Source organism: Orycteropus afer, unplaced genomic scaffold (assembly GCF_000298275.1).
Source record: "Orycteropus afer afer isolate SDZICR_OR568_19922 unplaced genomic scaffold, OryAfe1.0 scaffold00253, whole genome shotgun sequence".
Lineage (NCBI taxonomy): Eukaryota > Metazoa > Chordata > Mammalia > Tubulidentata > Orycteropodidae > Orycteropus > Orycteropus afer.
The window spans coordinates 4,159,858-4,175,913 of record NW_006921840.1 but is presented as its reverse complement, the minus strand read 5'-3'; positions in this window follow the sequence as shown (position 1 = coordinate 4,175,913).

Genomic DNA, 16,056 nt, shown 5'->3' with positions numbered 1-16,056 from the left:
AAAAAATCTCTAAGCAGTAAAATTCATTGGTAATAGAAAAATCATTCATATACTATCAGCCTGCTGGTTGGTAGCTTGCAATAGAGATCATTGGCCATCCAAAATTATGGTCACTTCTGAGCATGAAAGCTGAAGAACTTTGGGGGTAAATTGATGTACAGTCATGTGTCTGTGTTCTGTATCCCCAGACTTGTGCTTCTTGCCTGGGTAAAAGGACCTCTAGTTCCACACTTCCAAATTCTCAGCTTACAGAAAGAAAGGCAGAGGTTGCAGGTCATGGATCTAGAAAAGGAAAAAGAAAAAATCTATTAAAATTCCATCCTCAGGTTAGAGTTTACATCTGAGGGCATAGTGCCTAAGGCATTTGACTGCTAACCAGAAGGCTGGTGGTTCAAACCCACCAGCCACTCGTCAGAAGGAAGATTAGACAATCTACTTTCATAGTGATACCGCATCAGAAACCCAAGGAGGGGTGGCTATGAGTTGGATCCAACTCAAAGGCAGTAAGTTTAATATAAGAATGGGGGATACTAGGGTTCATTGGTAGAATTCCCGCCTTCCATGTGAGAGACCTGGGTTCAATTCCTGGCCAGTGCACTTCATGTGCAGCTCCACCTGTCTGTCAAGGGAGACTTGCAGTCCGTGATGACATTGAGCAGGTCCCATTGGAGCTTCCAGACTAAGATGAGATTAGAAAGAAAGGCCTGACAATCTACTTCCTAAAGTTAGCTTGTGAAAAACCCTAGAGCCACCACAGCCGGTCATGGGGACCACCAGGCTCGGCAGAGTTTGTTCTGCTGCACATGGAGCCGCTGTGAGTTGCACTGAAGCCCAATGAGAAACATTCAAACAGTATCAATCATGTCGCGACCTCCTTCATCATTTCTCTTACTAATCTCTGCAGAAAGTATTTTCTGCAAACTGTGATGCTCGCCTCTCCTTTGTTCCTTCCTAAAACGGGCAAAATATTGTATTCATCAACAACTGAAAATATTTGTTGAGTGCCTCGTATATGCCAACCAATGGTCCTAGCCACTGATGTGAAATGCATTTTTAAAAGTCAAATTGATTTAAAATTAATTTTGAGGGAGGTACTTGAAGTTACCTAGAGATGTTATGAATTCAAGGTTAACTGTCACTGTCACAGGGAGATATTTCCTTTGAATATGATAAATAGTTCTAAAAGTCAAAATGTTTTGAGGATTCCCTTTCTATGATATTATTTTGGAATCCTCTATTATTCATTTAATTCATTCAAGAATTTGTGGATGTAGAGGAGAAGCCCTAGCTAAGTGCTTGACTGCTAACTGAAAGGTTGGCAGTTCGAAGCCACCAGCTGCTCTGAGGGAGAAAGAGATGGCAGTCTGCTTCCGTAAAAATTTACAGCCTTGAAACCAGATGGGACATTTCTGCTCTCTTACAGGATTGGTACCTGTGGAGTCTACTCAGCAGCAGCAGGATTTGAGGATGTACCATGCATCAGGCACCATTCTAGATGTTGAATAATTCAGTGGCAAATGGTCAATTATAAAAATGGCAATATATTGAGTATTTTCTATGTAAGCATTGTGTTAAGGGTTTTGTGTGAATCTATTTATTCCTTAAAACACTATATGATAGATGCTATGAATAGTCACATTTTAAAAAATGAGAAAACTAGAGCACAGAGAGATTAAGGTATTGGTCCAAGTTATATAGCTAGTTAGTAGCGGAGCTGGGCCTTGAAGCCAGCAGTCTAGGCCCGGAACCTCAGTTCTTAACCACTAGGAGAACTCGCACCCTCGTGGAGTTTACATTTCTAGCAATTCAAGCATGTCTCCTGACATGGTTCCCTTTGCAAGCTTACCATGGCCTCTGAGAGACCCTATGCTCCACAGATTGAGGAACTCCTGGAATAGGGAAAGTAAGCAGTTTAGATTCCAAAAATGTGAACTGAAAACCTCAACAGATCATTTTAACCTTTTGAGATTCAGTTTTTCAACCAGTAACCAGTTGCCATTGAGTGAATGCCATCTTACAGAGGTCCCAGGTGTGTCAGAGTAGTGCTCACAGGGTGGTCAATGGTTGTTTTTCAGAAGTAGATTGCTAGGTCTTTCTTCTGAGATGTCTCTGGGTAGACTTGCACTTCCAACTGTTAGGTTAGCAGGGAGTGCATTAACCATCTGCTCCACCCAGGGACCCTCTCTTATTCCTACATTGAGAAGAACAACCTTATGTGTGTGTGTGGGGGGGGAGGGCAGGAATGAGCTGATGTACGTGAATTTTCTGTGTGGATTATACCCTTAACTGCATCTGTCTGGGTGGCTGAGTCATAATGCTGTCTACCAACCTCCATGAGCTGCCATCCACGTAGCTAATCACCACAAGGGGACAGAGTAGTGAGAGCAGCTCCAGCCCAGGGTGATGCCAAGCTGACCTCCCGCAGTGCTCCTTTATGTCATGTCAACTTTAGCCAGGTGACTGTAGAAGACTTGCAGCTCATTAAATTTTCTGCTCATACAAGGATGGTTTTAGTGGGAATAAAAGTTATATTCAGAGATGCTCAAAATATAAAATAGAGATGAAGTGTCAGCTTCACTCTGATTAACACCCATGCTAATTATAAATGGCCCACGTACCAGTACAAAATTGAGGAAATGTTTAGACAGTATCCACGTGGGATTAGAAATCTGTCAATATTAACAGCATGAAATTTCATTCTCCACAATTGGATTTACCCTTGTCACCTATTAAGAAGGACTTAGAAAGTACAGGACTTTTTAAAATCCATGAGCTTTTATTTTTTAAGAAATCAGATATGTGTGCAAAACAGAATTAACATCAAGAAGTGTTTTGCCAACCTTCCATGGTTTTAAAAATTATTTTGATGCCATGAAAGATTATAGAGCAGTCTTTAGACAAAGTGTATAATTATTAAGGTCAGATGGACTGGGCTTCAATCCTTGTTTTCCAATTTTTAGTTGTGTGTGTTGGACAAGCGACTCACCTGCCTGGGCCTCAGCTTCTTCCTCTGTGAAATGGAGAATATAATATTACATAGCAGAGTTGTCAGGAGGATTTGAGAAGAAAACATGTAAAGAACTCAGCACAGTGACTAGAAAACCAAACCAAACCTGTTGCCACGAAACAGATTCCAACTCATGGTGACCCCAGGCATCATGGAGTAAAACTGCTCCCCGAGGTTTTCTTGGCTGTAATTTTTTGGAAGCAGCTCACCAGGCGTTTCTTCCATGGCACCACCGGGCGGGTTGGAACCACCAACCTTTAGGTCAGTAGTCAAGTGCAAAGGATTTGCACCAACTGGAGACCTACCTTTGTGACTGAAAGGGGCTCAGTAAATAATAAGCATTTCCAGCTTTGGGAAAAACTATCAAGATTTTTCCCTTTTCCCAGACACCCCTAATTAAGTGTGAGCTGCCTCACACTTAGGTTCCTGCTGCAAACAGTCCATACCATGTTTGGTAGCACAGAATAAACATTTCCTATGCTTGAGTAAAGCCTGGGCACATTAAAAAAATAATAATAAAAAAAGGGTAGATTTACATTGTATGTTGCTCAAAACTATAATATATAGATAGATAGATATAGCTAACTATCTATCTATAGATTCCTATGCAACTAGAAAACCAAACTGAATTTATAAACAGAAAACAAAAGAGCACTGCAAAACTGATGCAATTCAGAATAACAACAACTTTATGAGAGATGGTGTTTGGAGTAACCTAAATCACCGACCATGAGAGGAACCACACAGCTCTGACTCCATGATGCCATGTCTCTTGTGTGCAATCCTTTTCTTTGTTCATACAGCGCTCTGAGATGTCATTTGACTTCCAAGGGCAGCATTTGACTGCAAACCAGAAGGCTGGAAGTTCAAACCCACCAGCCACTCCGCAGAAGGAAGACCAGGCAATCTACTTCTGTAAAGATTTACCACCTCAGAAACCCAAAGGTGGTCGCTATGAGTTGGAATCAACTCAATGACAGTGAGTTTAGTTTTGTTTTTTTCTAGGCATCACTTAGGAATCATTCAGGAATTTGATCTACCCGTGTTCCTTTCTCATGAGCTCAAGATAATTATAGCAGTGCCACTTTATGCCAATGTGATGGTGAGTGCAAGCACAGACTTGGGCACTGAACTCATAATTGTACCTGATTATTGGATTGATAGGAGTCTGGTGGCACAGTGGGTAAGACATTTGGCTGCTAACTAGAAGGTCAGCAGTTCAAACCCACCAGCTGTTCTGTGGGAGGAAGATGAGACAATCTACTTCTGTAAAGATTTACAGCGTTGAAAACCTATGGGGGTTGCTATGAGTCAGAATGAACTAGACGGCAGTGGGTTTGGTTTGCTTCTTTGGTTTATGGGATAGTGATCCAGGTTATGCTAATATTAACTTCTTAAGGCCATTACTGACATGAATACATAAAACTTTAAAAGCATCTCTGCAAACTCTTAGACTTAGAGGGGTCTACAGACCCTGGTTTAAAAACACTGATGTAACCATTAGGCCCGTGAGCTTTGGCATCAGACTATCTGGGTTCAAATCCTGCACTGCCACATGGTAGCTGTGTGATCTTAGAGGAGTTCACTCATTCAGTCACTCAATAAACATTTAGTGAGAACCTAATAGATGCCAGGCATGTTTTTAGGCACCAGGGATATAACAGGCAAAACAAGGTCACTGCCCTCGTGTAGCTTACTTTCTAGAACCTGTTGAACAAATTATTTTACCTCTTCCCTGAAACTATGTTTCTGTATCTATAAAATGAGGATAATGATTGGGCCTAATTTACAGGGCCACTGGAGGACTAGATGAAATGATACATGTTTAGAAGTTGTGCTGGATTTTCCTATTTATCCTTGTAGTTTCACTCTCCATCCTTCCCACCTTGCTCTGGGCCCAGGACGCTTACCAGTATAGAGTACGTGGCCCAGGCTCCTTGACCTCTGCTTCTGAACGTGTTTGGCCATGAAAGGCACTGGTAGAGATCAGAAGGTGGGAAAATAGGTTGGCTGATTTCCTAGGCTCCCTGCCTGCTGGAGTTCTGGTTGGCAGTGGCCCCTTTTCTCCACTGTACACCACACTTTCTGTCTCACAACCCACCCTTCAGCTTTAGCTTTCTTCCAGCTTCCAGATAATGCTCCCTCCATGCACACTTTGGAGTCCCTGGGTGACGCAAACAGTTAATGTGCTTCGCTGCTAACCAAAGGATTAGAGGTTGAAGCCCACCCAGAACTCCTCAGAGAAAAGGCCTTGGGATCTACTTTCCAAAAAATCTGCCACTGAAAATGCTACGGAGCACAGTTCTACTGACACAACCCACTGTCGTGGAGTTGGATCTGACTCATAGCGACCCCTCCTTGGGTTTCTGAGGCAGTATCACTACGGAAGTAGATTGTCCAACCTTCCTTCCAAGGAGTGGCTGTTGGGTTTGAACCATCAGCCTTCTGGTTAGCAATCAGATGTCTTAGGCACTACGCCACCAGAGCTGCTACTCTGACACAAGTGGGCTCAATGACAACTGATGTATGTACCCTGCAGGTTGAGGTGGGTAACCATTTCTAGCTGCTGCTAGCTCCAGGTTTCTTCATCATCTCTTGTTGGTTTCTCTTAACCCTGCCTGCACCTTAGCAAATGCTCCCACTTTATTCTAGCAACTCTGTTTGAGGATATCATCACTTTCCTGGGGGAATCCTGCTTTGACATCATACACAAAGCATAAATCTTCTTTCACAAACTAAAGTGTGTGAAAAGGGTCACATAGTCTGTTTTTGTTGAATAAAATTAAATTTATCTCCAATTTCTTACTCTATTGGGTTGCTAGAAATATAGCAAATATATATATCAATTCCTTTCTTTAGGGTCTTACAAGAATATGGAGTGATGTTCTTTCACCTCTAGCAACTTACTGCTGCTGCTGATCTCACTGTCCACGCCTACATGCAACTCAGGTCATGCTCTGCACAACAGCCTCTCCTTCAAAGACACACACACCTAAATTCAGATTTATGGGAGGGGGCTTAGTGCCTAAGGCATTTGACTGTTAACCAGAAGGCTGGTGGTTCAAACCTTCCAGCCACTCCTCAGAAGGAAGGTTGGGCAATCTACTTCCATAGTAATACTGCCTTGGAAACCCCAGGAGCGGTCACTATGAGTCGGATTGACTCAACAGCAGTGTGTTGCATTATGTGTCATTATTATAAGTGAACAAAGAGCCCTGGTGGTGCAGTGGGTAAATGGTTGGCTGCTAACTGAAAGTTAGGCAGTTCAAATCCACTAACCACTCTGCAGGAGAAAGGTGTGGTAGTCTGCTTCCATAGAGATTACAGTCTTCAGTAACAAAAAGACAAACAATCCAATTAAAAAATGGGCAGAAGACATGAATAGACACTTCACCAAGGAGGATATTCAAGCGGCCAACAAACATATGAAGAAATGCTCACGATCATTAGCTATTAGAGAGATGCAAATCAAAACAACAATGAAATACCATCTTGCTCCAGCACTAGTAGCAAAGTTCAACAAGACAGAAAATAACAAATGCTGGCAAGGTTGTGGAGAGATTGGGACTCTCGTACACTGCTGGTGGGACTGTAAAATGGTACAACCATTGTGGAAAGCAGTATGGCGATTCCTTCAAAAGTTGGAATTAGAAATACCATTTGACCCAGCCATTCCATTACTAAGTATATACCCTAAAGAAGTGAGAGCCATGACAAGAACAGATACATGCACACCCATATTCATCACAGCACTATTTACAATAGCCAAAAGATGGAAAAAACCTAGGTGTTTTTCAACTGAGGAATGGATAACCAAACTATGGTACATACGCACAATGGAATATTATGCAATGCTAAAGAATAATGTAGAATCTGCAAAACACCGCATAATGTGAATGAACTTGGAGGACATTATGCTGAGTGAAATAAGCCAATCACAAAAGGACAAATATTATATTAGTCCATTATTGTAAAAATTAAGAAAAAGTTTATCTATAGAAGGAAATTTTCTTTGTTGGTTACTGGGGTGGCAGGGGAGGGGAGGGAACGCTGTTAGATAGATAGAGATAAGTATTGATTTGGGTGAAGAGAAGGGCAATGTACCAAATGTGAGTGACCAATATGGCAGCATTGAGGATAAGAAAGACATAGAGAGGTACATGGGAGAAACAGACAACAAATGTGAACACTTTTGTACATAGAGTGAAGGCAAACATGGGTATATGGATGGATAGATGGGTGGACAGGCTAAACGATTAAGTATGTCTATGAAATGGGGAGTGTATCCAAGAACATATATAGCGTTGGCAGACAATGGTCCTATAAGTTTATGTGAATGATCAGAATTCTCAGGTGTATAGTAGAGCTGACAAGGGGCAAGGTTGTGGTCACTGCTTGGTCACAGCCAGCTACCCAGAGGGACTGAGTAGTTGAACCTGTGGGTTTGGGACCATAGTCACAGGGGACATCAAGCTCAATTGGCATAACATACTATACAAAACATCGTTCCACCTCCTACTTTGGCGAGTAGCAATGGGGATCCTAAAAGCTAGCAAGCTGCCATCTAGATGCAACGAAGGGTCTCTCCTTTGTCCAGAGCAAAGAAGAATGAAGAAAACCAAAATTCATGGAAACAATTAGTCCTAGCGACTGGTACACCATCTGATCTGCAGCCTATATGACTATGAGACCAGAAGAACTAGATGGTGCCCGGCTACCACTGTCATTCACTTGGAAGGGGATCTATGCAGGAGATCCTTGATAGAGAGGGAGAACAATGTGGAACAAAACTCAAAATCATTGGAGGAAAAAAAAAGGTGGGGCACCAGGTTTGCTGGTCCAATAGAGCCTGGTGGAACCACTGGGACTATGGTCCCTAGCTGCCCTTCAGGTCTGGAATTGAACCCACATCTGTGGTTTCCAGCCAAACAAAAGACAGGCATATGAGGTAGATACACTCCTTGGAGAGAACAATCATGGAAGAAAGAAGGGCTGCTTATACAAAGGGAGACAGCTCAGGGGGCAGGAGGGCATGGAGGGATGAACACAGAGAAGAGGTAACTATGGGGAGGAAGTGGGAGGGGAGCTGTTGCATTGTGGTAAATTGTGATCAATGTCATGAGGCAAAGCGTATGTGAACTGCTGTATGGAAAGTGAATTTGCTCTGTAAATCTTCACCCAAATCACAATAAAAAAAATAAATAATTAAAAAAAAAAAGATTACAGTCTTGGAAACTTTATGGGACAGTTTTACTCTGTCATATAGGGACATTAAGAGAATCAACTTGATGGAAACAGGGTTTGGTTTTATAGGTGGGCATGGAGATTGCAGACTTCTTGGCCGATCCTGGCAGCAGTTAGGTCTACACAGTGATGCCCACACTCAGTAAAGCGCGCATGCGCACACACGCACACATACACACATCCATTGGCACATGAGGCCACACCCAGCCCTACGGCACTCCTGCAATTGCTTCTTTCTTCCACTCACAGCCTCTGGAGGCCCCATTCCCACATGTCTCTCCCTTCAAGCCTGACCATTTCTCCTCACCTACCAGCAACACGTCTCCAGCTGTGTGGAGTGTATGTGAACAGGCTGGAGTGTAGATGTGTGAGCACACAGTCAGAGCTGCTGCCCATCCGAGGCTCTGGAAAGATCTACCAAGTAGAGCTGTTCAGCTAGGACAGTAGTATAAACCAGTTGGCACTGAGTATGGTCAGACTCATGGCCACCCCTTGTGCATCAGAAGAGACCGATGCTCCATAGGGTTTTCAGTGGCTGATTTCTCATAAGCAGATTGTCAGATCTTTCTTCCAGGGCACCTCTGGGTGGACTTGATCCTCCAACCTTTTGGTTCGTAGCTGGGCGTGCTAACCATTTGCAACACCCAGGGACTCTGCACCGTAGTCTACTAACTTAAAAACAAGTGATCTCCCCTGAGGAAGAGGACAATTTTTGCAAAAAGATGTCATATGAGCTAGTGGTGTCCATCTGTAGTCCTTTAAAGCTAGGGCACAGGAACCTTTGCAAGGTCTGAGAATCCCAGTACCTGAGTCTAGCCTCCCTAGGGGCATCTATACCCTTTCCTTCTGGGATCTCCCAGCAGCCCAGTTGCCAGGGAGTGGGGCTTTGTTTCCACTGCCAAAAGGATCTTTTGACCTTTGTCCCCTTTTCTCTGGGACACTTGCCCCATTATCCCTCTCTCTTGCTCTTCTCTTCTGCCTCTCTCCTCTCCTCTCCTATGAGACCCAGACAATATCCTCTGCAAGCTAAGCTTTTTTTCATAAGACAAGCAGATAAGTTGTCTTCAGTTCACTTTGGCTTTTGGCTTGGCAACACCAACCTTCATTACACAAGAGATGATGGTCACTTCTCTCTTGGATTTGGAGGTAAGAAAGGGAAAAATACATTAAAAAAAAAAATCAACTTCTCAATAAATTAGCCTGTCTCACACACAGCAAGTCTGTCGCACAGTGCCTGGAAGGGTGAAAACTCAGTAATATTGACTATTACTGTTATTATTACTCTTATCTTAACCACGTATGAAGCAGCAGTCAGAGTCTATGATCCGAGGCAAAAGCACCAAGAAGGTTATCATCTAAAATAACATCATCACAGAACTTTCTGCCGTGATGGAAATGTTCTATATCTGCACTGAGCAACAGGTAGCCATCAGCTACATACGGCTACAGCTGAGGAACAGCATTTGAAGTTTCATCCTATCCTAGTTAATTTAAATTCAAGTTTAAGTAGCAATGTAATTAGTGAGTATGCTATTGCATAGTGCAGGTCTGTAAGATTTTTTTAGTAGAAGACAATACAGAATGTTTAGGCATTTCCAGTCCAAATAACACAATTCCCACTTCAATTCCTAGCCACAACCTGTCCCCAGTTCTGCTTCTCTCCATGTTACAAAGACCAGGGTGATAGCTATATAGTCTCTACAAGCAAGCCAGAAACCAACAACGATACTTATAACAATACTTCATGGGATTCTCCAAACTTGAAAGCTCCACATTGCTGGTTCATTCTGCACAGAAGAAATGTCACAGTGTGATGATACCCTCCCCAGACTTCAGTTTGCAACACTCCCTTCCCCAGGTTGTAGTGGCATCTTAAAAATATGTATTTAAACATACTTTGTTCTTGTGTGTTGTGCAGACTTCCACGCCACCCCTCAGCCGGGCCTGGGAACTGCACATTCCACCCGTGTCCCAGCTGCCAAGCTCTGTGAAAGTGCTCTGAACACAATTAGGAGTTTTACTAGATGCCTTAATGGTGTGCCCACTGGTAATGTGTACCTTGGCACAGCCAGGCCTCCAGGCTCCTGTCACCTTCTTACGGCAACTGGAATTGGCATGGCAGCCCCTGGAAAATGGGCACCTCTCTTCTTTACATTCTGCGTGAATCACCCGTTCTGCGGAGGAACGGGGCTTGCCCCAGACACCGGCAGACACAACAGACAGGGCTGCTTTGCCCGTGTCCAGACTTTTCCCAGGGGCTGGAAGAGGGCCGAGAATTCCTCCTCAAGCTGCTGTAATTTTTCCTCCCTCATTCCCCTACTCTTTTCCAAATTATATAATTTCTTTGCAGGCACGTATTTTCAAAGTCTCTCATCCAAACACCTTTGTAAACATTCTGTGATAATGTGTATGTGTGTGTGTGTATATATGTTAAAGGGACTTTTTGTAAAAGCACAGAGTTGAGTGAAATCTTGTGGTCTTTCCCTGTTTGAAACAGCTTGCTGACTTCCTATCATTTATGGAATGTCATCCAAGCTCATTAATAATAGTAAATGAGACCCTTTAGGTTCTGAGTCCTGCCTATGTGGGCAGCCTCATATGACTGCCTTGTACCGTTTGCTCCAGCACTACTCAGAGGCTTAAAACCAGTTGCCATCAAGTCAACTCTTATTCACAGTGACCCCCATGTGTGTCAGAGTAGAACTGTGCTCCATAGCATCTCAATAGCTGATTTTTTGGAAACAGATCGCCAGGTCTTTCCCCCAAGGGACCTCTGGGTAGACTCAAACCTCCCACCTTTCAGTTAGCAGCCAGGCACATTAACTGATAGCACCATCCCGGGATTCCACTTTGTGGTGCTGGTGAAGAAAGCTAAAAGTCCCATGGACAGCCAGAAGAATGAACAAATCTGTCCTGGAAGAGCTGCAGCCAGAATGCTCCTTGGAAGTGAGAATGGCCAGACTTCTCACCTACTTTGGCACGTTGTCAGAAGGGACCATTCCCTAGAGAAGGGTATCAAGCGTGGTAAAGTGGAGGGTCAGCAAAAAAGAGGAAGGCCCTCAACAAGAACCAATCAACAAGATGGATAGGCACAGTGGCTGCAACGATGGGCTCAAGTATAGCAAGGGTTGTGAGGATGTTGCAAAACTGGGCAGTATTTCATTCTGTTGTCCAGAGGGTTTCTGTGAGTTGGAGCCAACTTGACAGCACCTAACAACAACAGCAACAGAACTCCACTAAAGGGTTTAAACCTGTTGCTTTTGAGTCAATTCCAACTCACAGCAACCCTATAAGACAGGGTAGAACTGCCCCTTAGAGTTTCCAAGGCTGTAAATCTTCATGGAATAAGACTGCCACATCTTTTTCCTGCAGGGTGGCTGGTGGGTTCAAACCGCTGACCTTTTCGTTAGCAGTTGAGTACTTAGCCACTGCACTACAAGGGCTTCTTCACTAAGAGATATTATAGTTCCACACATAAACCATGCTTTTTCATTCCTCCATAACTTTGCTTACACCGTCCTTCCCGTCCTGAAGACCATCCTTTCTCATGGGAACACAGGGAACTAGTCATTCTTCAATGCCTAGGCCAGGAGGCACCTACTCTGGAAAGCCAGCCTTCCCTTCTTCCTGTCTCTCTGAGAGGTACTAACTCCCATGTACTGTTTCTGTGCCCTGCATTTTACATATTGCTTGCTTTTCATTTGTTTCCCTGTACTATATTTTGTTTCCTTGCCCATCTTTTCCCACTACTGGACTCCAAGGTCTTTGAAGACCCACTTCTTTTTCATCTTATTAGTCAAAACCTATCATAGTGCCTGGGTTATAAATGTCAATCAAACCCACTATTGAATTGAATCAAAATGAGTAGGAGGAGGATCTGAAGTAAAGAAGGTAGGTTTTTCCCACAAAACATAGTCTCTTAACTGAGTTTTGTTGAACTGACTTGAATCTGCTTAGCTTTGGACGTAATTATATTTAAAGAAAGAGATATACATTATCTAAGAAATACCTTTCATCACCTGTCTGTCATTTGCCATACTGTGGTGGCTTGTGTATTACTATGATGCTGGAAGCTATGCCATCAGATTTTCAAATCATCAGGGTCATTCATGGTGGACAGGGTTCAGTGGTGCTTCCAGACTAAGTCAGACTAGGAAGAAAGGCTTGGCAATCTTTTTCAAAAATTAGCCAGTGAAAACCTTATGGATCACAACAGAACGTTGTCCAACTCACTTGCTTTGGATATGTCATCAGGACAGTTCAATTGCTAAAGGAGGACATAGTGTTTGATGAAGAAGAGGGCTAGCAAGGGTGAGGTAGATCTCCAGTGAGATGGATTGTATAAGACCTGCAAAGGTGAACTGGAACCTGTGGGTGATCGTGAGTATAACACAGGACTGGGAACAATTCAATCTGTTGTACATAGAGTCACTATGAGTTAGCATCAACTTGACATCAGCTATCTATATACTGATGGATTAATCTAAGAAATACCTTCTGCCAAAGCTCAACAAGTAAAATGAATGAGGCAGTAAGGGAGGAAGGGAAGGAAGGAAGAAAAGTAAACACATCTGAAAACATTTTTCAAGGCCTGTCTTGAGGCTCCAACTCCAGAGGACAGCCTGAGTCTGCCCCTATCTCAGTTACACCCATCTCTTGCTTGGACCTCTGCAGCAGTCTCCTCTCCTTGTTTCCACCTGCCTCCTACACACCTCTCTCCACACAGCAGCCAGGGTCAGCTTTTAAAAATCATGTTCTATGATCAGACCAAGCAATTCTGTCTTAACATCCCTGTTGGCTTCCAATCACACTTGGAATAAAATCCACACTCCTTTCTCCAGCCTAAAAAGACTCTCTATGATCCAGTCACCAGATCTTTCCAGAATTCTGTATTAGCCCTCACCCTCTTGTTCACATTCCAACCATACAGCCTTCTTTTGGTCCCTCACAGGCTAAGCCTGTGTGTGCTTCTGCTCAAATGGTACTTCTGCAGACCTTTAGATAACTGGCCCTTAAAAGACACTTCATGAGAGAGGCCTCTCCGGATCTACCGTAGCTAAAGTAGCTTCACAGTCACCTGGCTTCTTGTCACTTATTTTATTTTCTTCAAGACACTTTTTAGGAGTTGGTACACCATCTTGTTCGTTTATTTGTTTATTCTCTGTTTCCCCTAATTAGGCTCCTTGAGAACAGAAACCTTGCCAGTTTTGTTCACTGTGTTCTTCTGAGTGCCTATAACTGAATCTGGTTCAAAAAAAAGATGTCCAGAAATTATTGGCACTTGAAACCTTGGTACATGCCTGGCATTGTGCTAGATACTTTCTCAAGCAATATTTTATGTAATCATGCCCAGAAATGTTTCTTGAAAAAATTAATTGGGAGTTGTCAATGATTTCCAAGATTTGGATGCACTGGGTAGAACCTGGGGTGAGCTCATTCATAATTAGCTTCTTTGAAGTAGAAGTGAGTCAGAGAGTGTGACTTCATACTCAAGTCTACATCAAAGTGTTTATGGATGAACGCAAGGGCAGCAAAATTAATGCAACCTTAAAATGGATGTGCAGGAAACCGCAGCATAAAGTCCCACTGGGGTCTGGACTCCATCTCCAGGCCCTCTCTAGCTCTGATACCATGTGGTCCAATGTCAAATAATAAATTATGCTAAGATTTGTTGTTGTTACCTGCTGTCAAGAGTGTCCTGACTGATGGTAACTCCAAGCACAACAGAACAGAATGCTGTCTGGTCCGGTACTGTCCCCATGATTAATTGAGGACCAAACTATGGGGAGGCATTGGTTTTTTTTGTTTTTTCTTTCATTGACTGATTTCTGGAAATAGAGCAACAGGCCTTTCTTTCTAGCACTAAAGTGTTATTGTGGTCATTAGGTGCCATCAAATTGTCTCTGACTCATAATGACCCTATGTATAACAGAACAAAACACTGCCTGGTCCAGTGCTAGCCTCACAATCCTTGCCATATCTGAGCCCATTGTTGCAGCCACTGTGCCAATTCATCTCATTGAAGGCCTTCCCCTTTTTCTCTGACCCTCCACTTTACCAAGCATGATATCCTTCTCCAGGGAATGGTCCTTTCTGACAACATGACCAAAGTAGGTGAGACAAAGTCTGGCCATTCTTGCTTCCAAGGAGCATTCTGGATGTACTTCCTCCAGGACAGGTTTGTTCATTCTTCTGGAAGTCCATGGTATTTTCAGTATTCTTTGCCAACACCACAATTCAAAACCATCGACTTTTGTTCAGTCTTCCTTATTCATTGTCCAGTCTTCACATACATATGAGGCAATTGAAAATACCATGGCTTGGGTTTGTTGTTGTTGTTGTTGTTATGTGCCATCAAGTCAGCCCTGACTCATAGTGACCCCTCCTTGGGTTTCCGAGGCAGTATCACTACAGAAGTAGAATCGCCCAACCTTACTTCCGGGGAGTGGCTGGTGGGTTTGAACCGCCAGCCTTCTGGTTAGCAGTCAAGTGCCTTAGGCACTATGCTACCAGAGCTCCTGGCTTGGGTTAGGTGCACTTTAGTCTTCAAAGAGACATCTTTACTCTTCAGCATTTTAAAGAGGTGCTAAGGTGTACTCATATTAAAAGGAAGTTTAGCCCTACCTGTTCACTTCTTTATATGCTGAAAAGATTAACGGAATTTCTGAAACATTGAGTTTCTCAGAAGAAAACCCAACCCACTGCCATCAAGTTGATTTCAACTCATAGTGACACTTTAGAACTGCCTCATAGGGTTTCCAAAGCTGTAAATCTTTACAGAAGCAGACTGTCCCATCTTTCTTCCATGGAGTGGCTAAAGGATTTGGACTGCCCATCTTTTGGTTACCAGCCAAATGCTTTAACTATTGTGCTAACAGAGTTCCTTTTCAGAAGTAAAGTTTAATGTAAAAGTAAGATGTTTTTAAGGGAGCAGTGTCATAGGGAATTTGGAATTTTGTTCAGTTTTAGAGAGAGCACCAGACTGCATTGTAGTTTGTTACTATAGCTGTTATCAAGACCTATTCCATACAACATATTAGAAATTATTGTCAAAATCTTTTATATAACCTGCACACACGTGTGTGTGTTATATGCTACATGTATTTATAGGACCCCTGCTTTTGGTAGCTTCCCATCCATTTGAGAAGAGAACACGAACATGTGAAAAGATAACAATGGACTGAAGGATCAAATGGGTGATTTGGACAGAATCTATGAAGTTCAGGATGGTGGCTGGAGTACTGCAATAGCCTCCCAATCAGCTTTCTGGTCCCTCTAGGCTCTCTTCTCCCCAGGCCACCCCATCCAGTGGCACCAGAGACATTTCCCTGACAATAGGCATAATAGTCAAGCCACAATGCTTGGGCTCATATTTCAGCTTTGCTAACTACTAGCTGTGTAACTTTAGGCCAATTACTTTTGCTCTCCTTGGAAGGAAGGCTGGACAATCTTCCATGGTGGTACTGCCTCAGAAACCCAAGGAGGGGTCAGTATGAGTCAGGTCCGACTCGACAACGGCACATAACAATAACAACAACTCTGTGACTCAGACCCCACTCATTTGCAAAATTTGGAAAGCAAGAGTACCTTCACAGAAGGGTTGTTTTGAGGACTGAATGAGTTAAGACATATAAAATTACTTAGCACCTTGTTTGTTTATAAATACATGCAATGATCCTTAAGTTGGTTTTCTAATCCTATTGGCCTGCTCAAAACTTATCAATGTCACATTAACAAAGGTCACACAGCTTGGTGAGTTGTCAAGTCCTTCCCCATCTGGGCAGCTTTGTCTATTTGTCTCCCAC